General features: G+C 39.6%; 1 long non-coding RNA gene across 1 annotated transcript in view; it reads left to right on the forward strand.

Moving 5' to 3' along the window:
• The first annotated feature begins 1,249 nt into the window (after positions 1-1,249).
• Positions 1,250-25,813, forward strand: part of LOC125155643 (uncharacterized) — a 40,349-nt gene continuing 15,785 nt past the window's right edge. The window contains exon 1 of the long non-coding RNA XR_007148292.1: positions 1,250-1,376. This is a non-coding gene — a long non-coding RNA (uncharacterized LOC125155643). The remainder of the gene's footprint in view (positions 1,377-25,813) is intronic.

The following is a 25,813-nucleotide window of genomic DNA, read 5'->3' on the forward strand; positions in this document are numbered from 1 at the left end:
ACCTTTTCTCCCTCTACTTTCCTCAATCTAAGATAAGAATATTGGCCAGGTGCCTGGCTGACTCAGTCAGTAGAGCCTGAGACTCTTCATCTTGAGGTTGTAAGTTTGGGCCCCACATTGGGTATAGAGATTATTTAAAAATATAAAACCTAAAAAAATAAAGTAAAATAAAATATTGCCCCCTACAAGGTAGAAACAAAATTTCAAAATGAAAGCAAATTAGCTCTTGGGAAGAACAGACACCAAGATCCCAAAGTGCCACATAAAGTTCCATAAGAGGGACCTCCACTGTGCCATGGGGGTCCAAGAAGATGGCTCTCAGCTGGCAGGCTCAGGCATGGGTATAAAAAGAACATTTGATCATGGCTTTGAAGGACAACCTACAGGGGGCACCTGGGTGACTCAGTCGGTTAAGTCTGACTCTTGATTTCAGCTCAGGTCATGATCTCTCAGTTTGTGAGATCGAGTCCTGTGTGGGGCTCTGTGCTGACAGCACAGAGCCTTCTTGGGATTCTCTCTCTCCCTCTCTCTCTCTGCCCCTCCCCTGCTCACACTGGCTCCCTTTCTCTGTCTCTCTCTCAAAAATAAGTAAATAAGTAAACTTAAAAAAAAAAAAAAAAAGGAGAAAGAAAGAAAGAAAGGAAGGATAAACTACAGTGGCCCCTGGCTGGTTCAGTTGGTAGAACATGAGCCTCTTGATCTTAGGGTTGTGAGTTCCAGCCCCATGTGGGGGGTAGGGTTTACTTTAAAAGTAAATAAATATATATCTAAAGGACAAACTACAGTTGAAGAGAACACCAGCAAGGTGCCTCCTCTGGCATCAACCACTCCCCTAGTCCTGACCACCCAGCCACAGAAGCAGCTCTGTTCTTCAGTGCACCCGGGCCATCCCTGCCTAGAAGCAGCTCCAGGTGAGCAACATGCCTGGGCTGTGAGTTAGCTTCATATGGCTCGTCTCAGGAGGAATATCACCTCCTCTGCAAAGCCTTCCCTGAGCACCTGCCCTTCTAAGGCTCCCACGCCGATATGAACCACGTACCCTGGACTCCCCGCCCCAGCCCCTTGCCCAACACACCCAACTCCACACAAAGTCACATGAACATTCCATTTCGCTTTCTTTATAGTACTTACAACTATGAAAAATGATCTTGTTTGTTTGTTTGTTTTTACTGGTTTCTTTCTGCCCCTCCCATCCTCTGCTAGAAATCGTAAGCTCCGTGCACGCCTAGATATTGCCTTTCTGGTTCACCCTTACATTCTCGGCACCTGGCAGGAAGTAAAGAACTCACTAAATATTTATTGAATCAATAAAGTAACACAGAAGAGCGTGATCAAGTTGCAGAGGCAGAAAAACAAGAGCTGCATTTGAGAAAATGGTGAGTAGCTCATTTTGGTGCAGCCAGGCACGTACAGAGGAGGCTACGCGGGCTGCTTGCAGAGCGTCTGGCTGGGGCCGCCGCGGTTTGGATTGAGCAGATAGTGGAGAGCCTCTGAAGTGTCTGGCCCAGAGAGCCTCTGAACAGATCGGTCCTTAGGGAAGGACTGCAAATATAATGAACTGAAAGGAAGCTAGAAAACCCGAGAGAAAACCATTGGCTACACTAAAATTGGCAAAAATTAAGAAGCCCGATAGGGACGTAATGTACAGCTTAGTGAAGATAGTTAACCATACCGTATTGCATATTTGAAAGTTGCTTAAGAGATCTTAAGAGTCCTTATCACAAGAAAAAAAAATGTTTTTAAATAAATTTTAAAGCAAGCAAGTCTAACAAGTGTTAAGAGTATTTAGGGAACAGTTTCAAACAGTTGAAAATCAATTTGGTGATATCTCTTGAAAGTGATATTTGGCATATTTAAAATGTAGTGATTCTACATGCCAGTATCCAGCCTAAAAAACTAACACCTGTATCTGACATAGATAAAAATAATATAAGCATTGTTTATGTTCGCTAACATTGTAAAACAATCCATATCTCCCTAATAGTCTGTGTTGTGTATGAATAAATAAGCAAATAAAAAAATGATCCTGTAAAAAAATAAAATAAAATAAAATAAAATTTTAATATAAAAAGATCCCATATCCACTAATGGACTGATTAATAAAATATAGTATTATTCATACCATGAAATACCAGGAAATTATAAATAATTTATATCTGGTATATTTATATATAAGTATAAATATAAATATATATGGATAGATATATGTATATATGGATACATGGATAGATATCAAAAAACATTCAGTGAAAGTAAGCAAATCATAGAAAAATAAGTACACATGGAACCATTCATATGTATTTAAAATCATAAAACAATACTACATATTAATTATGGGTGCCATAAACATATAGAAAATACATATTTTTTACACGTTTATTTTTTTTTTCAACGTTTATTTATTTTTGGGACAGAGAGAGACAGAGCATGAACGGGGGAGGGGCAGAGAGAGAGGGAGACACAGAATCGGAAACTGGCTCCAGGCTCTGAGCCATCAGCCCAGAGCCTGACGCGGGGCTTGAACTCCCGGACCGCGAGATCATGACCTGGCTGAAGTCGGATGCTTAACCGACTGCGCCACCCAGGCGCCCCATACACGTTTATTTTTGAGAGAGAGAGAAAGAGCATGCATGAGTGGAGGTGGGGCAGAGAGAGCAGGGAACAGAAGATTTGAAGCAGGCTGTGCTGACAGCAGTGAGCCCGATGTGGGGCTTGAAATCATGAACTGTGAGATCATGACCTGAGCCAAAGTCGGATGCTCAACTGACTGAGCCACCCAGGAGCCCCCATATATAAAATATTTTTAAAGCACATATCAAACTAAACAGGGGTTCTATGAGGTGAGGACAGAAGGAAGAAATGGAAGTCGAATTAGTATTCAAAGGAAACTTGACCTTATCTCCAATGTTTTATGTCATTAAAAAATCGAAACAGATATGACAAAAATAACAATAGCTGTTAATTTGGGGTGATGAGAATATAGTCCATCACTTGGAATCAGAAAAGGGATGCTAGACACTGATGGAAAGCCTGAAGGGCTCTCAGGACTGAGTAGATTGGTAGAGGGTCTAAACAAGTCTGAAAGGATGGAAAGTTCAAATTTATACTTTTTTTTTTTTTAATTATGAGAGGCACCATTAAGAAAACTAACAAACATTGGGTTCCATTTTTGAAAGCTTTGCTGTGTTAAGGAGGCCTCGACTTGATGTCCAGCAAGAAGACAGAATTCAAAACCCAAGCTGGTGCTTAATAGTGGTCCTGGGAAAGTGAGGAAAAAAATGGGTGCCTCAATTTCCTTCAAAACAAACAAACAAATAACTTTTTTAGGGTCTCTAGAGGATTCACTCTGTACTTTTGGTCTCTAGAGGATTCACTCTGTACTTTTGGTCTCTAGAGGATTCACTCTGTACTTTTGGTTTGTTTACAACACATACAGAAACCCATACTCAGTGCCCTCCACTCAATGAATAAATATTAGTTTCCCTCTTTGAAAGTCAGGTTACTAAATTTAAATACACGTTTCTAGAAGGACTGGGGGGATTCTGATCCCTGACAAGCAATTAACCATTCCAGTAAGGCAACTTGTTAACAGTTTCCTTTCAGTAAGCAACATAGATTAACAGAGCAAACAAGGACCCAAATTCACAATGTTCAAACATAAAACTGTATTTTGAAGTCAAACTCCCTATTCTTACATAAAGATTATCAACTTCTAATTTTCAAAAGAATCCACTTACCCTTATAGTGGTGCCTGGCTCAGTCAGTACAGCATGTGGCTCTTGATCTTGGGGTTGTGAGTTCAAGCCCCATGTTGGTGTAGAGATTACTTAAAAATAAAAAAATAAAAAAGGAATGCATTTGCCTTTATTAATATGTACCCCCTCTAATATTTCATAATTACATGTTTGTTTAGTGCCATCCTATCCTTTTATAATGTGTTTTGCAACCTCTGAAAAAGTCAATAGTCTGGGGCGCCTGGCTGGCTCAGTCGGTAGGTAGGTGCAGTCATGCAACTCTTGATCTCAGGGTTGTAAGTTCGAGCCACGTTGGGTGTGGAGATAACTTAAAAATAAAATCTTAAAAAAAAAAAAGTCAATAGTCTTAGCTCTTCCCTAAAGAAGGAAACACAAGACAGTGGGTGACTAGTCAGGGTGACTCACGGACAGAGTCAATAACTGGAACTCAGAACCCAGGGAGCCTGGCATCCTCCGTTCCTAAAACCGCAAGGCTTCTGCTAACCCCAGCAGAATTTACTTCTTCACTTCGCTTCTTTGAGGACCTGGGAACCAGAATATCAGTTTCCAAAGTTTTCTCCTTCAAAAGTAGTCAGCAGTCAGAAATAAAGGTTGGCCTGCAAGTTGTAGCCTTTAAAATTGTTTGAGTATCTGAATTTAAGATTCCATTTTCTAACCTCTGCTTTTTAATAAGGCATAGCTAACCTCCACGGGTACCACCTAACAATCTCCGTAACTAACGTAACTTTGCTGGTGAGCTTTTTGAGGAATCCTCTTTTCAGACCGGTTTACATACAGATCAACTGGTACTGTTTAAACGATTTGCTGTTTGTGTTTGTTCGAGTTAATGCTATCTTGGACACGCTCAGCTCCTAACAGCCACAGGGCTGGTATGCTGAAACTGACCTTATAAAGCCAACAGTTAGTGACTCTGTATACAAGGATTTAAGAGATTATTTTACCCGAATAAAGTTGCTATGTAGCCATCCGGAGTGTATGGCGTTTCTTTCCATTAACACACTGAAGATTTTGTAAGCACTTGAAATTAAATGGCTTAAAAAAAAAACTAATATACTAAAATGTAGGTTTACTGACAAAATCAGATATTTTCAGTGAAAAAGCCAACCTGACTGTGGTTTCTGATTGTGCTTTCCTCCTGGGACTTTAAAACGCCTTCACAAATATTTTTTTCACCATCACATATTTCTCATTCCAATTTTATATGTTTTTTAAAAAAGGAACTTAATCACTTATTCAAAGTCACACAGCCAGTTCAGAGCAGAAGTCAAATAAGAGCCCGAATTTAATATAGAAAACTAAGAATCTGATATTGTGTGTCCTTTTCACTAGGCTGTATTGCCCCCTTATTTTATTTTCCTAAAAAAAAATAATTGTTTACATATCAGTTAAAGTGGTCACATTGGAAAGCTAGCATTAATTATCAGCAGGTCCTTTCTTGAAACAACAAACACAATCAAATTTGTGCTCAAAAATAAGCTATAAATATAATGTTATATCTTATCATTTCATCTATAAGTTGAAGCTTTCATCATATTCATTAATTAAGATGTCATAAATCTTTTCTATCCAATCGCTTAAATGTTCCTTAAACTAGCATACAAAACACCAAAACGCACATCAGCCACACAACACACACAAATCCATCACTCAATCTCGGTCCATTAGTCTTGCCAAGGTCAGTATCGAGTATTCCTGAAATTTTCACTTGTAGAATGAATGGATGTTTTGTAAGGATTATCTATTCAGGCAGAAAAAAAAAAAAGGAGGGGTGTCGGGGGATGAAAACAAGAAACAATTAGCTATTCAACTGGTACTGAGCAAATTCCAAGTATGAAATCCTTTGTTTGTTTTTATTTTGTTTTTGTTTTTCTTACCTACCGGAGGACTCCAATTCACGAAAAGGAATACATCTTGTGAGATTTTTCTAGAGCTTTCCACAGACCTCTGTGGAGACCCTCCTTGTCAGTTTTGGCTCTATTTTGGCAGCCCGGGACTGGAATTTAGAGCTGTCTATTTGCATTTCAACACCCTTCTTTTGTTTTCTGTCCTTCCAGAGCTCAGCCAGTTCAAATAGCAGGTAAGGTAGTTAGATCATTCCAATGACCCTAGAAAACTCAAAGGAGAAAACTTGTCCAAACAATCCGGTTATTTTGGCTAAAAACTACCACTTACTTCATTTAGCCAAGCCTACAAAGCCCAAGCTAGACTATCGTGTTAAAAATTTACCTTAGATTGTTCTTAATACTCTCACAGCCCGAGAGAGAGGTTAGAGTGATTGGTGAGGAGGAGGAGGGGAAAGGAGGGGGCAGTTTTGCCTTTTGGAATCTCTCCTGAATAAATATCAACAAAATGTTGAAATGGTCATAGGAATTTACAGGTCACAATATTGCATTCGATTCTGAGAGCAACAGCGTCTATCACTTCTGCTGAAGGAGCTCTCCTATGAGGCACTAACACAATTAAAAGAGAAAAATGCGGGGTGTCTGGCTGGCTTAGCTGGTAGAACATGTCACTCCCTGTCTCAGGGTGGAGAGTTCAGGCTCCATGTTGGGCTTAGAGATTACTTAAAATAAATTTATATATTTTTAAATGTTTGTTTATTTTTGAGAGACAGAGAGAGAGCAAGAGGGGGAGAGGCAGAGAGAAAGGGAGAGAGTGAATCTGAAGCAGGCTCCACACTGTCAGGGCAAAGCCCTATGTGGGGCTCAAATTCATGAACCGTGAGATCATGACCTGAGCCAAAGTCAGACATTTGGTCGACTGAGCCACCAGGCGACACAAAATAAAATAAAATAAAATAAAATAAAATAAAATAAAATAAAATAAATAAAATAAAATAAAATAAAATAAAATAGAGAGAGATACAGAGAAAGAGGGAGAAATGCTTGTTAGGTGGAGAGCATTGGAGAGAGTAGGGCCTGAAGGACACCTAGATCCAGATGCAGCTGGTATAGAATTCCTGTCACACAGGCTCAGGTGACCACATGGCCAACATTCTGTCATGTGACCCAGAAGACAGCTTTCCAAGAGTTTAATATTCCAAGAAGCAGCAGATAAATATTTGCAAAGTTGCATATTTTTTTAATGTTTATTTATTTTGAGAAAGAGAAAAAGAGCATAAGCAGGGTAAGGGCAGAGAGAGAAGGAGAGAATCCCAAGCCAGCTCTGTGCTATCAGATCCTGCGCGATCCCATGAACCCTGAGATCATGACCTGAGCCAAAATCAAGACGCAGCTGCTAAACTGACTGAGCCACCCAGGCTTATTTTTGTTTATTTTTATTTTTTACATTTATTTATTTTTGATAGAGATGCATCTAAAAAAAATTTTTTTTTTACATTTATTTATTTTTGATAGAGACAGAGCATGAGCAGGGAAGGGGCAGAGAGAGAAGGAGACACAGAATCAGAAGCAGGCTCCAGGCTCTGAGCTGGCAGCACGGAGCCTGACACGGGGCTCGAACTCACTAGATCATGACCTGAGCCAAAGTCGGATGCTTAACCGACTGAGCCACCCAGGCACCCCAAGTTGCATATTATTCATAGGCAAATCCCCCAGGGTCCATCTTGAAGGTCAGTGTTTGGAAAAAGACTGTAATTATAATGAGGCCATACAGTCACAGATGAGAGATGGAAGGGACCATGAAGTTCATTTCCTCAAGGTCCATGGTTACACAGCCTATTTGCTATGGGCCTGGAACTGCAGGGTAGGCCCCACAGCCATGCTCTTGGGCTTTTGGTTTCCAAACCCGCCTACATGAGATCCACAGTTGAGATCAGATTATGTGGAATCCCGGGACATAGCAAGTCAGCCCAGAATGAAGATACAGCTGCATAGATTCCAAAGGCTGGAACTTGTTGTCACCTGAAACATCCATCTGAGAAATTGCTGGCTCCCAGGCACCCCTCGACGTGCATCTCTCCTTCTAACTTGCATGGTCTACAGCTGCAACTGTTCTTAGAACTATTAGTGGCTCCACTGGGTGGCTCAGTTGATTAAGCATCCGACTCTCTGTTTGGGTTCAGGTCATGATCTCACAGTTCATGCGTTCCAACCCCACATCGGGATCTGCGTTTACAGTACGGAACCTGCTTGGGATTCTCTTTCTCTGTTCCTTCCCTATTTGTGCTCTCTCTCTCTCTCTCAAAATAAATAAACGTTAGAAATAAAAAAAAAGAAACAAAGAAAATGTGCTGATCCCTCTACTTCCTCCCAATTCATCAGCCCTCTGCTTTTTTCACTCTCCTCTTTATCAAGTTTGACTCCATGTTATAATATCCTTGTCACAAATCCATCCAGGAAAACATCAGCCCTGAATGAACCCACTCATCTCTTTCCCCCTTGCTTGTATGCAAGCAGTCATATTCTGCTGGAGAGAATCAAAAGAGTAGGTGGTTTCATAATCCCCAACTTCAAATGGGCCCTTTCCAATAACTACTTGGAATCTTCTCCACCATTCTTACAGTTTCGGCACACCTATCTCTCCCTCTCCATCTTTTAGTACTCAGATGAGGGCGCTCCAGACCTCTTTCTTCCAGCCGCAGCCCTGCTCTGTCTCCCAGTTCATGATGAATGGGACTCTTCCTCTGTGTGTTCAATCCTTCCACCTGTGTTTTATGTTCTCTCCCGTCATCTTCAGCCACAACACTTTTATCACTTTCTTCTCAAATCACACATCAATTCTATCAGAAAAGCCTACCGAGTCTGCCTTCAAACTATGTTCAAAATCCAACCATTTCTCATGATCACCACTGCAACCAACCAAGACACAATCATCTCCCAACTAGATAATTAATGGTCTCTGAGCTTTGCCCCTCACAGTCTATTCTCAACATGGCAACCCTAGTGATCTTTCAAAATCATAACTCAGAGCATGTCCTCCTTTGCTTAAAATCTTCCAACGGCTTTCCATCTACCCGGAGTAAAAGCCAAAGACTCTATGAAGGTCTTTAAGATTCCATCAGCACTGTCCAACAGAACTTTCTGTGATGATGGAAATTATTTCTATTTCACTGTCCAATACAGTAACCACTAGCTACATGTGGCTATTGAGCACTTGGAATGTGGGTAGTGCAATTAAGAATATGGATCTGTGGGGTGCCTGTATGGCTTAGTCAGTTGAGCATCTGACTCTTGATTTTGGCTCAGGTCATGATCTCACCGTTCGTGAGATCCAGTCCTGCCTTGGGCTCTGTGCTGACAGCACAGAGCTTGCTTGGGATTCTCTCTTTTTCTCTATGCTCCTCTCCTGCTTGCACGCGTGCACACTCTCTCTCTCTCTCTCTCTCTCTCTCTCTCTCAAAAAAAAAAAAAATTAAAAAAAAGAATATGAATTCGTATTTTTAAATAACTGATTTACATTAAAATAGCCACCTATGGCTAGTGGCTACAATTTTGGAAAGCACAATTCTATGTGACCTCTTCCCATCCACCCTATCCTCCATTTCCTGACTCTATATCACACTAAAAAATCTTCTTTAAAGTCAGGTGATGTCACTTCTCTGCACAAAAATCTCCATGGCTGGGGCATCTGGGTGGCTCAGTCGGTTGAGCCACCTGACTTCGATTCTGGTCATGACCTTGCAGTTCATGAGTTTAAGCCCCACATCGGGCTCACAGAACCCGCTTTAGATCCTCTGTCCCTCTCTCACTGCCCCTCCCTCTCTGCCCCTCCCCAGCTTGTGCTCTCTCAAAAGTAAATAAAATATATTTTTTAAAAATCTCCTTAGCTTCCATTTTACTCAAAATAAAAGCCAAAGAATGTGCTTATTTTAATGTACAAGGCTTTATATGATCCAGCCACCCTACCCAGCTCTGTGGTCTCAGTCCCTAGTCCCATTCTCTTCCTTGTTTACTCCATTCTAGCCACAACACTGGCCTCTTTAGTAGAACATACCAAACATGCTGCTGCCTCAGGGCCTTTGCTCGTACTGTTCTCTCTGACTGGGATATCTTCTGCCCAGGATTCATATCACAAGTTCAGAGCACCCTCACTTCTTTCAGGAACACTGCTCCAATGTCTTCTGGTCAAAGAGGCTGATCTTATTTGACCCGAAAGCCCTATCCAAAACAGCATCCCTCCCATCCTATCACTCTCTATCTTATCTCCTACTCTGTTTTTGTTTTTGTTTTGTTTTTTTCTTTTTTTAATAGCACTTATCTCCATCTGGTGAATCCTGTTTGTTTACTTATTGTCTGTCCACTCAGCAGGGCAGGACCTCTTTCTGTTTTGTTCACAATAGTACCCCTAGTACCTGGTTCATCATAGGCATTCAAAAAAACAAAAAACAAAACAGCTGAATTTGATGAAAGAATATGGATGGCTTTATGATGCTAAAAGCTGCTTTCAAACTTTCAAACTGTCTCAACCCTTCAGGCCTGACATCCAGCACTTTCCTGCAACTGTCCCTTGGGGAGAGGTTGAGAATTGGGTTCCTCTCTAAATATAGCATCCTCATGTGCAAGAGAGTAGCTCGGTGCTTTTACTATATTAGCTTGAATCCACACAACAACCCATTTTACTAGTAGAGAAGCAGACAGGTTAAGTAAACTGCTCGAACTCAGCTAGAGTGACCTTCACCTTGCCTCTCATGATGAAGTTTCCATAGTCAACTGAAAAGCCTTCTAAGAGCAACTACATTAAAGTGACCACAAACTTCATGATTAAATCTCTCTTCTGACTGTGCCTTCATAGGAGAAAATGAGAATAGCTACTATTATTAAGAGACTAAGTGAAAAATAATTCAGTTGAGCTAACAGAAAGTGACTGTATCCTTTATTCTTCCCCTAAATGGCCAAAGTTGTGGGTTTTTTTTTTTCTTTTATCAAATTGCTTTTAGATTTTAAAAATGCTATGCTAGGGGCACTTGGGTGTCTCAGTCGGTTGAGCGTCCAACTTCAGCTCAGGTCATGATCTCACAGTTTGTGGGTTTGAGCCCCACATTGGGCTCTGTGCTGACAGCTCAGGGCCTGGAGCCTGCTTTGGATTCTGTGTCTCCCTTTCTCTCTGCTCCTCCCCCACTTGCACTCTGTCTCTTTCTCAAAAATAAATAAAAATAAATAAATAAATAAATAAATATGCTAAATAAAATATCGCTGGCCTTCATGTTTGAAAATGTTGCTGCTGAGAACGCTATTTTTTATGCTAGAATTTTTACAGTCAGCAAATAAAGTAATGGTCAGTAAATTCAAGACCAGTTACACAGATTGGATCAACTTCCTCTCAACCTGCTGGACAAGAGTGAGTGAGTGCTATTTTTTTTTTCCTGGTTTTATGTTTAACATATTAATGAGGAACAGGGATGGTCTCAGTAATTTCAAGCCATAGGTAGTTAACATAGTTATAGCCATTAGTTCTAATTATATATGCCATGAAACCTTTTAGTGGAAATGTCAAAATATAAACATTGGTTTGTGTTTCACATCCTGTTCTTTTCCATTGTTGTCTGACAGAACCACCAGTGAATAGGGAAATTACATCTTTGGCTACAAAAATGAAGATACAGGGGCGCCTGGGTGGCTCAGTCAGTTAAGCATCTGACTCTGATTTCAGCTCAGGTCATGATCTCACGGTGTGTGAGTTTGAGCCCCGAGTCCTGAATCATGTGCAGAGCCTGCTTGAGGTTCTCTCTCTCCCTCCCTCTCTCTCTGCCCCTCCCCCACTCGCACATGTGCCCTCTCTTTTCCTCCGAAAAATAAACATTTTTTTTAAAAATGAAGATACAATTGGAGTCATCCACTGGACAGAGAACCTAAAAAATTTTAGGGACTTTGGGACTCTTGCTTCCAACATTGTTGTTTGTCAGAGGGGGAAACCCAGCTCAAAGCACAGGCACCATGAGATGTGTGGCCAGGACTAAAGCATCCTGACTTCCTTGCATGTCGTGTGTTTCCACCAAAACCCAATGATTATCTTCCAATTGGTATAGGGAAGGGGAGGGGGGAGAATTTCCACAGAGGACCTGCATATGACTCTTCTGATACTATTCACGGTTATGAATTGCAAATTACTTTTCAAAATGACTTCTCTCAAAATACCCAGACACCTGGCCACAGACTGCCAACCTAATGCTAAAATAGGCACCTTGATCAGCTCACCCTGTGACTTCAACCATTCAGCTGCATTTGACCACAGAGACAGACATCTCTGCCAAAAGAAATATGAACAGCCCTGGGAACTGATTACAAAATTGGGATTGGTCCAAACTTTTCAAAAGTGATGGCTCTGTTGTCTGGAATGTCTCACAGCCAGGACATTTTTCTCGACAAGTCAGCTCTATGTAATGAAAGCAATTAGAAGAAGTTCAAATGTGCACAGAACTTGTCTCTCTGCCTAATATGGAAATAATAATTAACTGTCCAAAATGTAAGCCCTGGATCATGGCTGATGATTCACCTTTAAGTTGTGCAAAGAAGGTCAAACCTTTTGTAAAACAGTTTAACAATGTGTATCAAGAGTCATAAAAATGTCTCTTCCCTTTGACACAGTAATCTTACTGCTGGAACTGATCTTAAGAAATGATCCCCGCCCCGCCCCCCACCCCACAAGAGATGTTCACTACAAAATGTGAATCAACTTAGATGCCCAATAATAGGGAAAATGTTAGTTATGGTACATCTTTCTAATGAGATATTACACAGACATTAAAAATGAATTATGAAGAGGGGTGCCTGGGTGGCTCAGTCAGTTGTGCGTCGACTTCGGCTCAGGTCATGTTCTCACGTACATGGTTCAAGCCCGGCATTGGGCTCTGTGCTGACAGCTCAGAGCCTGGAGCCTGCTTCGGATTCTGTGTCTCCCTCTCTCTCTGACCCTCCCCCGTTCATGCTCTGTCTCTCTCTGTCTCAAAAATAAAAACATTAAAAAACAATTTTTTTTTTTTTAAAGCAGAACACAGGAGTGCCTGGGCAGCTCGGTCCGTTAAGCATCTAAACTCTTGGTTTCAGCTCGAGTCATGATCTCACAGTCTGTGAGATCAAGCCCCGTGTCTGGCTCTGCACTAATAGTGCAGAGTCTACTTGGTATTTTCTCTCTGCCCCTTCCCCACTCACTCTCTCTCACATTCTCTCTCTCTCTCAAAAATAAATACATAAATAAAAAAAATTTTTTTTTAATGTTTATTTTTGAGAGAGAGAGACAGAACACAAGCAGGGGAGGAGCAGAGAGAGAGAGAGAGAGAGAGACAGAGAGAGAATCCGAAGCAGGCTCCAGGCTCTAAGCTGTTAGCAGAGAGCCTGACGCAGGCTTGAACTCACAAACCACGAGACTATGACCTGAGCCAAAGTCGGATGCTTAACCAACTGAGCCACCCAGGCGCCCCTAAATACATAAACCTTAAAAAAAAAAAAGCAGAATACAAATTATATGTGCATTATGATTGAGACCATGTCCAAATCTTGTTTGTTTGTTTTGAGAGAGAGAGAGAGTTCATGTGCGAGGAGGGGAGGGGCAGAGAGAGAGGGAGAGGGAATCTTAAGCAGGCTCCACACCCAGCACAAATCCCACGAAGGGCTTGATCTTATGACCTGACCTGAAATCAAGAGTCAGACACTTAACTGACTGAACCACACTTACAGCTCTCAAATCTATTTTCATGCAGAAAAAACAGAAGGTAGGATAATGGGTTATTTCCACCACCACCACCCCCCCCCCCCCGCTTTTTTCCCTTAGCTTTTGGTAATGTTGATCTACTGTTTTGATCAATTTCAAAAGAAAAAAGTGATATGTACAATGCTCCATACTATGCTCTATATAAATAAGGCAGTACATAAATACTTTTAAAACTATAAACAGCTTATTTCAAAATATTTAGCCATTAAAAATTGGGAGCAGGGTACTTGTCCAACATTTGACAGCCGACAGAATACTCACATCAGTATTGCCTCAACCCCCTCTTACCTGTCCAAAGTCAACCCAGATTCACCGGAGTCCAGGATACAGTCAGGTTGACCAGGTACATGGCTCCGCCCCTAGGGAACTCCCTCTCCTAAAGAAACTGGTTGTGTTATTCTGTATCCCAAGCTCCTACTATTTCTACAGAGGACCCAGTTTGTGCAAAGCTCTGGGACCATCCCCTGCAGCTACCCCTGCCCTCTGGAAGGCAAGTAAGTCCTATCGAGACTGGACTTTGGATCCTAGCTCCAAAGGTAGAAAAGTACACAGCTACGAGGACTTTGTTTTGATGTTTTTTTCTCTAAAACAGATTTTTCACACCCAGTGAACCTGGACGTCCCAGCCTTTCACAGGCAAATAAAGAGTGGGGCCTCTCTTCTTGCTTTGCATCTGCTACCAAAAGCAGTGAATCACCCCACAAATCGTGTGGGGAATGAGCCTGAACGCTGACTATTTGCACTCTGCGTTCATGTAGATATTGGTCATCAATGTTCACACACGAAAGGAGACAGAGTTGTTCTTATCTAATCATTAAAAGGGAAAAATAAAAAACCTACCAAATTCTACTGATTTGTTTCACTGCCTTGAGACCAAAATGTTCATAAGAACTCAGAAATCTGTCTAGAGAAGTCATGCAATTGCTAAGCTAATGCTTAGGAAACTCAGACATGGCCATTTTGGTATGTCAGTAAATAATAAGAAATAAAAATAGACCCCATTATATATATATATATATATATATGTATGTATATACTGTTTCAAATGAATGTTCTGTCAATAATTCTTCAAAGGGAAAAAATTTAAATTTCACAGCATTTGTTTTTGATCTATCAAACTCTTTCTAAACCATCATACCTATGTTGCTCAAAAATTGTTGAGACCTTGGGTCAAGGAGACACTCGCGTTGGCTTTCAAAAGAAAATGTGCTTCTCTACACTAAAATGGCCACTTAAGCAAGAATGTGGAAATGATTTATCTCACAATGTTTAAAGTTGGATCTTTACTCTAGCTATGTCATGACTGCACAATCAGTCAGGGACAAGTAGTTATATGCTCCTAAACAAAGAAAAGCACTCTAATGGCCAAAAGAGTTGAGTATCTAACATAGCAAAATTACCTTAATAAAAGGTAAATTACCCACATCCCAAAGAATAAAAATCACTGATAACAATAATGCTTAAGTGTTAAGAACAGCAGAACATGAAATAGGTCTATTTACATCACATAAAGATTGCCTTCCCAATGTGGTCTTAAGTTAAGAAGTGATATTAATGCTGTATTATTAAGTCAGAATGAAAAAGAAAAGGAACCATGTGGCATCACCAGAGACTATAACTACATGAGAGCAGAGATTATTATTTATTTGGTTTCCTGCAGTATCTCCAGGACCTAGTAGGTTCTCAATAAGTATTTGTTGAGTAAATGAATGAATGCACAAATAAAGGAACAAAGCTCATCAAAATAAAAACATAGTTTGAAATGTGAGATTATAGAGGCAGGCATACTTGCCTTAAGTCATTAAAAAGATTCTGCTTAGAAGTGAGTATGTTTGCTACATACCGTATTTAAAAAGTGGGTGTTAAAATTTAAGTACAGATCCCACATTTAAAACATGGCTAGGAGCGCCAGGGTGGCTCAGTCGGTTAAGCATCTGACTTTGGCTCAGGTTGTGATCTCAAGGTTCAAGAGTTGGAGCCCCGCAAAGGGCTCCGCGCTGACAGCTCAGAGCCTGGAGCCTGCTTCGGATTCTTGTCTCTCTCTCTCTCTCTCTCTCTCTGCCCCTCCCCTGCTCATTCTCTCTCTCTCTCTCTCAGAAATAATAAACAATAATAATAATAATAATAAACCATGGCTAAAGTGTTAATTGAACCAAATAGGAGCTATTCTAAAGATTGTCTCCATAGATTCAATCATATTGGAGTTTCAGAAGTTTCTTGGTCAAGTTGACTAATGGACTCAGAGGCTGTTCCTAGAAGTGTTACGAACTGAAACACAGTCCAAGATTGATCTTAACTCTTCCCAGGGTTACAGTCTAAAGCATATCCCACCCCTGTTTTACTCTAGCTCACCACCCTGTGTCCTTCCTTTGTAGCACTTATCACAATCTGGTTATCTTGTTTGCTATTCTCTGCTTACTTCACTAGAATGTTACTTCCAGGAGAGCAAGAACCTTGACTCTCTTCGTTTATCAGTGTATTCCAGCACCTGACACAGTGCCTGGTACCTAGTAGATATTCAAATTCTTAAAAATGAATGAATGAGTGACTAAATGAATAGTAGATCCAAGGTGAGGTAAATAGCTGCTTACTGGCTACGGGAAGGCATATGTAAAACTATTCTTAGACTGCTGCCCTAGGCTGCTATACAACAATATGGAATTCTGTTTTTAATTAAGATTTGGTAAAAGGCATTGTAACTGACATATTATCCATGGATAAGTGATACAAGCCTTCCCATTCCAGACAGATTCTAAGAAAGATCTTGACAGCTCAAAGTTTAAACTGCTCTCAAGTATAAGAAGAGGCTTATATTTCCCAAAATAAGTTTTTAAACATTAAGGTATCTAAAACTGCAAGATTCCAGCTACAAAATCATCTGCAAGTCCATTCAATTTAACAAGCAACTATAAATCTCCTGCCATGCTTATTTTTATCAGTGGTATAGTAAAAATACTCAATTCACTAATTCAATGGTGAATTTGTAGATTCTCTATCAAAGACATTTTAATTTCTTCATTTTGTCTTAACCTGTAACTTTAGGATACTCTAGTTTTCATTATATCTGGATTCCTAGGAAAAGATTTTATTTAACAGGAACTTTTCTTAGCAGCAGTAACTGTGAAATTGAATCTAGGTGTAAATTTACTGCCTAGCCTAACTAACTGCAGTGTATTTATTTTGCATTCCCTGAATTATTCCATGGTTTTGCAATATAGTCCATTTCCTTGGGTGCATCACGTCTATGGCACAAGTCTACTTTGAATAATTTTAGGGTGAAAAGATTCTGCTGGTATCAATCCACACATTTGTTGAAAATGGGACTTCCGGGGCACCTGGGTGGCTGATTTGGTTCAGCGTCTGACTTCGGCTCAGGTCATGATCTCACGGTTTGTGAGTTCAGCCCCACGTTGGGCTCTGTGCTGACAGCTCGGAGCCTGGAGCCTGCTTCCCATTCTGTGTCTCCCTCTCTCTCTGCCCCTCCCCCGCATGCTCTCTCTCTCTCTCTCTCTCTCTCTCTCTCTCTGTCAAAAATAAACATTAAAAAAAAAAAAAAAAGAAAGAAAATGGGACTCCCAACAACCTAGATGAATACACACCAGATCAACCTTCTTGAGATATATTCAGACATGCTACACATTGATAGGTCATGGTATTATCATGGTAACTTAAAGCCTAGCTAAAAATTAAGAAAGCATAAAAGTTCAACATTCATTTTTAGCTGTTTTACTTGTTTTCATCACCTTCCCATACACTGGGTTCAATATTATACAGTTTTTGCCTATATCAATAATCATTCCAAAACCAGGTATAGCATGGATATTATTAACTCAGTTATTTTACCTTTGTGCAAATATTATAGCAACAGTAAAGGAAATTAGCATAAAGAAGGAAAGGATTAATGGAATAATACTGTCATTGCACCATATCAAATATTTCATTCCTTATCAATACATGAACATAATTTTAAATTGCCTTTATACTATACATGCTATTTAGAATTATGTCTTTTTTGCTTTATATGTTTCCATATATAGCAGACATTTCCATTTGTAACTTTCAGTGGTGAAATATACCATCTGATAAAATTTGTGATTTGTTTTAAATGCTCCTTCTGTGGGATATAGGGCATTTTTCTTTTGTTTGGGGGACACCATCAAAAATAACACTAAAGATACAGTTTACTAGAAAGTCTAAAACAAATTCTTGGGGGGCACCTGGGTGGCTCAGTTGGTTAAGTGTCTGACTCTTGGTTTCATCTCAGGTCATGACCTCACAGTTCCTGAATTCAAGTCCCATGATGGGCTCTGCACTGACAGTGCAGAGTCTGCTTAGGATTCTCTCTCTTTCCCTCTCTCTCTGCCTCTTCTCTGTTCATGCTCTCTCTCACTTTCACATAAACTATAAATAAATAAATAAATAAATAAAGCAAGCAAGCAAGCAAGCAAGCAAATTATTGGACTGGGATTAACAAGTCAAAAAACATGAACATTTTCACACCTTGATTACATTTCAACCCAGGTTTAAAAGTTTATTCTCAGAAACATGAGTAATATGGGTGTTCCAGGAAGTATATGATGAATATTAAAATGTTATGGACTTAGCTTATATCAAGTAGAGCATCGGAGAAGTAGGATAGAAGTCATATCCAGTGACTGGTCCATCCAGCCCAGGAGTTCATGGGAAGCTGTGGTCCTCTGTGACAACTTACGAGATGGGTCCCCAAAACATCTTAGTTTTCTTTAGCACCATTTTGGAGTAATTATTCATGGAAGTATTTAAATACATACCCTACTCAGAAACCAGCTTTAAAGATACTAGCTATACCACTCAGATGGCAAGGACATTACTTTTTTGTTTGCCACTGTAGCACCAGGACCTCAAACAGTGCCAGGAAGTTACAAGTTTCCCCCACTCTCCGAAAACACAGTGTTCCTATGAAACCTCTCCTAAGCTCAAGTATCCTATAGCAAAGAAACAATTGCCATTCTGTAAAAATGAAAATCCTCTTCAGACTTATCTCAGTTGGTGAAAACAAGTACTAATGTAGGTCTTTCAAGTACTAATGTAGGTCTTTTGTAAAAACAAAGTGGCATAAAACAAACTTTCAAATGGTGATGGAGGGGGACTGTGTTAGGTACTATTTGTTGAATGAATCCATTTAATGAATATATATTTTTTAAATTTTTTAGTGTTTATTTACTTTTGACAGAGAGAGAGACAGAGCATGAGCAGGGGAGGGGCAGAGACAGAGGGAGACACAGAATCCAAAGCAGGCTCCAGGCTCTGAGCTGTCAACACAGAGCCCGATGCGGGGCTCGAACTCACACACTGTGAGATCATGAACTGAGCTAAAGTTGGATGTTCAACCGACTGAGCCACCCAGGCACCCCCCCTTTAATGAATATTAAGAAAACCAAAGGAACTCACTACATAGGTGTAATTTGGCGCTTCCTTCTTTCTCCTCACCCACCCCCACACCCCTCATAGAATCTTAATTTACTTACAATCTACAAATCTCTTGGGTAGAACCCATTGCACAGAAGGAAGTTAATAGAAGAACATTAGTGAACCCTTGTAGGGAAGGTTGGATTCAAATCCTCATTCTTCTCTGCAGTCTGGCCATTCTAGCCCCGCAGATAAGATCTGTCCCACACAGTTCAATACCCTGATACACTCTTTGTCAAATGTTTTATGTTTTTCTCTTCCCTAAAGGACCAATCTCTATATGAGGATATTAAATAAATTTAATAGGAAGAAATAAAGTGAGAAACAACCATGGTGAGAAGAGAAGATAGCTCTCTTTCAAGGAAATTAATAGAGACGGAAAGATTCAAAAAGCTAAACCACATATCCTTGAGGAAAGGGCCCTATGGCAAATCTTACCATAAATGACTTAAGAGCCAAATGAGACTCTTCAAAGTAGCCAAACAGCCCTCCAGGGGCACCATGTAATCAGAACAGAGAGGCAAAAAAAACTCAGCAAGAAGAGACTACACAAAAACCAAAAAGTCTAGTTCAATTGCCTTACAATTTGTTGTAGCTTCTAGTTAACTATAAGTTAGTCAATAGTGGCTGTGGAGTTCAGCATGAATTGTCTCTAAAGAGCCCACTGAGATTTTCTAGAAAGATTCTAACAAGAGTTCTTAAAGATTTCAGCAAACTTTACACTTTTCTCAATTCCAGACATCTCTACCCCACTTACATTCTACCAAGTACCAGATACCTTTTCTTGAGCCAGGTGTCATTTTCTATGCATGTGATATTCAGGGATGGTTTTTGGTAGCTAATGAGTGCAAATAGCTGCTTCAAAAATAAATGTGATACTGTGGCTTCAGCAATTTTTTTTTTCCAGCAAAAAACTAGAGTAAAATTCCAGATATGCTGGCCCTTACTTAAAGCTATAAAGATGTGGAAGAAGCAATCATCCCTGAGTGGGTATAGCCAGGAGTTTAAAAGAATGTAACAGTGATCACATCTATTGAAGACACTGGTTATATATAACTAAAATGAATTTCTATCATATTCTTTAATATTCATGTAGTTTAAGACACAAACTAATTCAGTCTCCCTTTAAAAATTAATTTTCCTTCAAAAAGAAAAAAGGCATAGGATTTATTGTCAAACAGAGAACCATCCTAGAACCATTCTAAGGGTTCAGAAAAACTCTAAACATACTCTAATAATCTGAATTAATGTGTGTTATCTGCATAAAAAGGGCAACATCTCACTCAGGTGACTGACAATGTGAGTCAAGCAGAGGTAAAAAGTTTTCACATTAGCATATTAACAAAAGATCTATCAAAAATCATAAAAGTGAATTTAAATTTCACATTAACTTAAAATGGAGCAAATAACATTCCAACTAAATGATGAGAGTGAGTTTAAAGATACTTTAGCTTATTTTAAAATATATTTCAACTAAAGTAACCACGTATTGATACACTCTATAACGTTACCTCAAGTATGCTTTTTGCTTCCAGTGATACTGATGATACTGATATTTGATGCAATTTAGGTCACCTCATTTTTGTTGGTTTTTGCAGAGCTTTACTTTTCTGCATATAAGTATCACTGTAGACAAATAAGCAAAGACTTCGGAAAAAACCACGCACAATCCCATCACCCAGAAATAATACTTTGTTAACACTTCCAGGTTTTTTTCCTATGCACACATTCTGACAAAAAGGAAGTATCATCTTACATTTTACAACTTTTTTTTAAGTGAATAAATATTGAGCATCTTTCCATTTTTATAAAATCATTTTTAATGATTGCACTCTCTACGAATAGAATATGTTATTTAACCTGTCTGGACATTTAGAATGTTTCAATTTTTCCACTACTATGAACAGTGCTAGGATGAATATCTTTGCTCATCTTTAGTCCATATTCCACAATATTCCCATAGAAAATATCTCTAGAATTATAATTGGTAGCTCAAATGCTCTGTGCATATTTTAAGCCTTTTGATATAAACTAACCTCCAGAAAAGCAGTCCTAATGTAAACTGCAAAATGGGAAGTTTAGGACACTTTAAAGGGATGTTGCATTAATCATGCATTTAACTTAGATGATGTCTTTTTTTTTTTTAATGTTTATTTATTTTTGAGAGAGAGACACACAGAGTATGAGCAGGGGAGGGGCAGAAAGAGAGGGAGACAGAATCTGAAGCAGGTTCCAGCACAGAGCCCAATGCAGGGCTCAAACCCACAAGCTGCGAGATCACCAGCTGAGCTAAAGTTGGAACATCAATTAACTGAGCCACCCAGGTGCCCCTTAGATGATGTCTTAAGTCAAGATGTAGGCAATATCAATTAACAAAGAACTATGGCCAATAAACACAAGAAAACAACTTTCAAAATAATCACCAAAGAATGCAAATCAAAATGATTACATTTCTCCTCTCTCAAAAGGTAACATTCCTTAGAAATATCTAGAGTTGGCTAAAGAAAAGAGCCTAAGATGGGCACTTTCACAGTCTGCAGGTAAGTAAGTAAATAGGAACAAACTTTTTGGAGGTCAATTTAGCGATATCAAAGCCTTAAGAATTTTCAAACCCTTTAACCTAGTATAGTGTACTTATAGACTTTATCATACTAAAATAATCCAGACACAGGTATAAAGAATTACAAACAAAGGCATTCAGAGTGTTATATATTTCATCATAACAGTGAAAAGTTACCAATGATCAGTAATTAGATACCTATGAACTAAAGTAAGACTTAAAAGCTCCATTTTATGGGGCACCTGGCTGGCTCAGTTGATAAAGCGTATGACTCTTGATCTCAGGGTTGTGAGTGTGAACCCCATGTTGGGTGTGGAGATTACTTAAAAATAAAATCTTGAGAAAAATAGTTACATTTCTATAGGGGAAACTGAAAAAAAAAATACAACAAAATGTTGCTTAAATAGTTGTCTGAATGCTGGATGCTTTTTCTTCTTTTTTGTATCTTCCAGCTTCTTAACAATAATCTCTGCCTGCTAACTGGAAAAAAAAATAAAAGAAACATAAAAATGTGTGCAGTCACTGAACTTTATTTCTTTCAGTAAAAATGCTACCAAGTTCTCTGAGAATACTGGAGTTTTATCTTCAGCATCGTAGCCTACAGTTAATGGACATTGTTCATTTAAGGGATTAAAACTTAAAATATTTTTACTTCTACATGTTGCCCTATAATTTCTAGGTAGTTCATGAAATTATTTAAAATTCGCCTTTCTTTAGGATAATTTATATGACCTTTTAACAGCACGATAATTTTGCAATTCAAGGCCTGCCTATGATATGTGTGGCAATAAAAGATGTTTCCTGTTAATAAAGACAAAAGTGACAGAAAGTGGATCAAAGGAAAAGAATTAGTCACTTATTCTCCATTCCAGCGCCCTGTGCAACGGGCATTTGGAAACAGAGCAAGGAAAAGGAAATGGGACAGAGGCCTTTTGAATTGTTAGTTTATTCACTCAAAAATATTCAGAAGCTGCTGTCAATATTGATGTAAAAACTAGAGTCACAAACAGAAGCCCTTTTTCTCTACCCTTTCCATCTCTTTCCCTCATTCCCTCTAGAAGGGACAAAACCAAGACAGATGTAGACATAGACGTAGATGCTATGCTCTCGTTCAGAGAAATGCTACTCCTCATCTTCTAGAATAGTGTTTTTCAAGTTACAGATGCGTTTTTAGTGGGTCCTATCCAGCACTTTTCAAAAATGAAATAGAAGAACTTATCGGAGTCATCTTTTTACAATAAATGTAAATGACACCATCATGCCGTATGCCTTACACTTACACAGTGGTGTATGTCAATTGTTTCTCAATGAAACTAGAAAAAAAAATAGAATGTATCAGCAGGCAATAAGAAAGATGTTATTTTGTGTGAAAACGTTATATATGATTTGTATCATAGGTGATATAAAATATATTTTTGACTATGGGGTCATGAATAAAAGTCTGAAAACTTCTAATGTAATAGAGACACAATGAAATCATCAATAAACTACTGTTCCCCACAGTAATTAAAAATTAATCTCCAGGGTCACTTGGCTGGCTCAGTTGGAAGAGCATGTGACTTTTAATCTCTGAGTCTTGAGTTTGAGCCCCTCATTTCGTGTAGAGATTACTAAAAATACTGAATACATTTCTTTAAAAAAAAAAAAATCAAGTCCTCAAATTGAGCATTCCTAAAAAGTATGAAAAAAATGACTTGGGACAGAAGGGTTCTAGAGTTATGCCCTGACCCAAACCTTAAACCTTCAGAAATTTTGTGTTGCCCCAAATCATATGAAGAGTGTTGACAGGTTGGCCACATTAAACCCTGGTCTATTTTTTAATACTTAGTCTACCTGTCACACCATAATTATATAGCCTGCTATGGTACCACAGACCTCAAAATTCTCTGTGCTTCCACTTGCCTGGCCATACTCCCCCATTTAAAGCCTTCCTTTGTATCCTTTGGAACTCATTCCACAGTCAAACTCTCCTACAACCTTAACCTCCTGGCATGCACCTAAAACCTCTCTCCCACAGTCCTCTTAAGAGGAGGCTGTGCTTTCATCCGTTTTAACAAATACTGAGTACCTTCCAAGTGCCAGGCAAAGTGCAAAGCACCATGAATATGGTAATGAGGAAGGACAAATGCAGTGTTCTGAGCTGGCGCTGGGCTGGCCCTCTTGCAGGCACAGAGAGGAAGCCTATGTGTCAGGAGAGTAGGGCACAATCTGAGAGGAGCAGACAGAGTGGCTGTACAAGGCCCCACAGGAAATGTGGATTTTATTCGAAGAGCAGTAGGAAGTGACTGAAGTGTTTAAAACAGGGGAGTTACATTATACGAATAATTTTAGAGGAAAGGGATTGAGTGGTGGCAAAAATGAAAAAAGGGAGGAGAGTTAGGCAGTGAAAACCATCTGAAGGAGAGATGATGGTGCCTTGAACCTGAATAGTGGCAGTGGAAATAAACAGAACTGATTGAAAATACATTCTGCACGTCAGTAGAATCTGCCAATATACTGAAATTGGGGAAAATTAAGAAGGACACAGATTTGGGGCTAGGTGGGGTCAGTGTCCTCTTTTCCCACACACCTCCTTCCTAAAAACTTTCTAAAGGTTTTCCCTTTTTGCAAAGCTAGTTTCTTTGAACCTCATGGCATTTGGCTGTATCCCTCTCCACCATTTCTCTTAGCTTCTATTAACTACCTAGCCAGATCCTAGAGGAACACTTTGTAAACGGGCTCCTCTCCTCCCCAAGTCCTGCCATCTTTCTGAATATCTTCAAGATCTAAGGGAATCAGCCATCCATCACTTTGCCCCTCTTGTTCTTGACCACCCTAATCTCCAACTTTATTCTGCCCTGCAGCAATTCAGTCACGTCTCTAAGTTGCACCCGAGACCTCATAAGGTCCAAACCTGCTCTTTCTGGAATAAGTTGTAACAACCCACTCTGACCCGAACCTCTTGTCCTTTGGGCTTCCTCATCTAATTCCACCACAGCTGTTTTCCAAACTGCTGGGTTTTTTTCCCATCTCCCTGTCTGCTTCTATCCAGCTTGGATTCCACCCCAATCCAATACTCCATTTCCAATTGTCATCCTTTCCGCTACCTAGCAAATCTATGCCTGTCCTTTCCAACTGGTACCACTTGCTATATAGTCATGGTCCTTCTGAAATTTCCACTTGTTTTCTCTACACTTATTCTTTGCCTGCCTACCTCCTTATCTTTCAGGTCTTCGTGATTCCTAAATCAGGGTAAGTATCCAACTATCCAACTCTATACCCTCATCACCTCTTCCTCTCATTATACTCTGCTTCAGGCCCTTTTTTAAAATTCACTAGACTTTAGGGGCGCCTGGGTGGCTCAGTCGGTTGAACGTCCGACTTCAGCTCAGGTCACGATCTCGCAGTCCGTGAGTTCGAGCCCCGCGTCAGGCTCAGGGCTGATGGCTCAGAGCCTGGAGCCTGCTTCGGATTCTGTGTCTCCCTCTCTCTCTGCCCCTCCCCCATTCATGCTCTGTCTCTCTCTGTCTCAAAAATAAATAAATGTTAAAAAAATTTTAAAAAAATAAATAAAATTCACTAGACTTTAATTAAGCTTAAGAGGACAACAAGGACCATGTCTGATTCTTAACTTTAGTGCCAGTGGCTAGTAGTGTTTGGCATGCACTTAATACTGTTATGGGGTAATATCCTATTTTAAAAACTGAAACATAAAAAGTAGAGTGATTTTTGAGTTGAAAAAGTGAAAGCATAACATTAGATCTTTCACCAAACTTACCTAGTCTGTTATCCTTTGCATGTAAAGACTGTCCCACTAAGGAAAGTGATATAAAATTGGCTTACCGCCAGCAGGCATTGATTTTTACATTGATTAACCCTTTTGATCTCCCTTGTGACCAATGACATAAATTTGCAACATATCTGACTGATGTTAGGATCTATTCAGCAGCACAGAATATCTGAAACATGGACCGTTTTAAATGCTCATGTATTTATTCCTTTCGGAATTTTTGTTTCAGAATGCTAATACTGAAAAGTCATCTTTTATTTATCTTTATTTATTTAAGTAATCTCTGCACCCAACATGGGGCTCGAACTCACCACCCAGAGATCAAGGTCACATGCCCTTCCAACTGAGCCAGCCAGGTGCCCCTAAAAATCACCTTTTAAAAAGTTTATGTCAGAGTGCCTGGGTGACTCAGTTGGTTTAGCATCTGACTCTTGATTTGGCTTAGGTCATGATCCCAGGGTCATGGGATCGAGCCCCATGTCAAGCTCTACACTCTTAAGATTCTCCCTTTCTCCTTCTGGCTCTCTCCCGCATGCATGCAGTCTCTCTCTCTAAAATAAAAGACAAAATTTTTTTTTTTTTAATTAAAAAATTTGTCATTAAAACCACTGGTTAGGGGCGCCCGGGTGGCTCAGTTGGTTAAGTGTCCGACTTCGGCTCAGGTCATGATCTC

This window comes from Prionailurus viverrinus, chromosome F1 (genome assembly GCF_022837055.1).
Source record: "Prionailurus viverrinus isolate Anna chromosome F1, UM_Priviv_1.0, whole genome shotgun sequence".
NCBI classification, from domain to species: domain Eukaryota; kingdom Metazoa; phylum Chordata; class Mammalia; order Carnivora; family Felidae; genus Prionailurus; species Prionailurus viverrinus.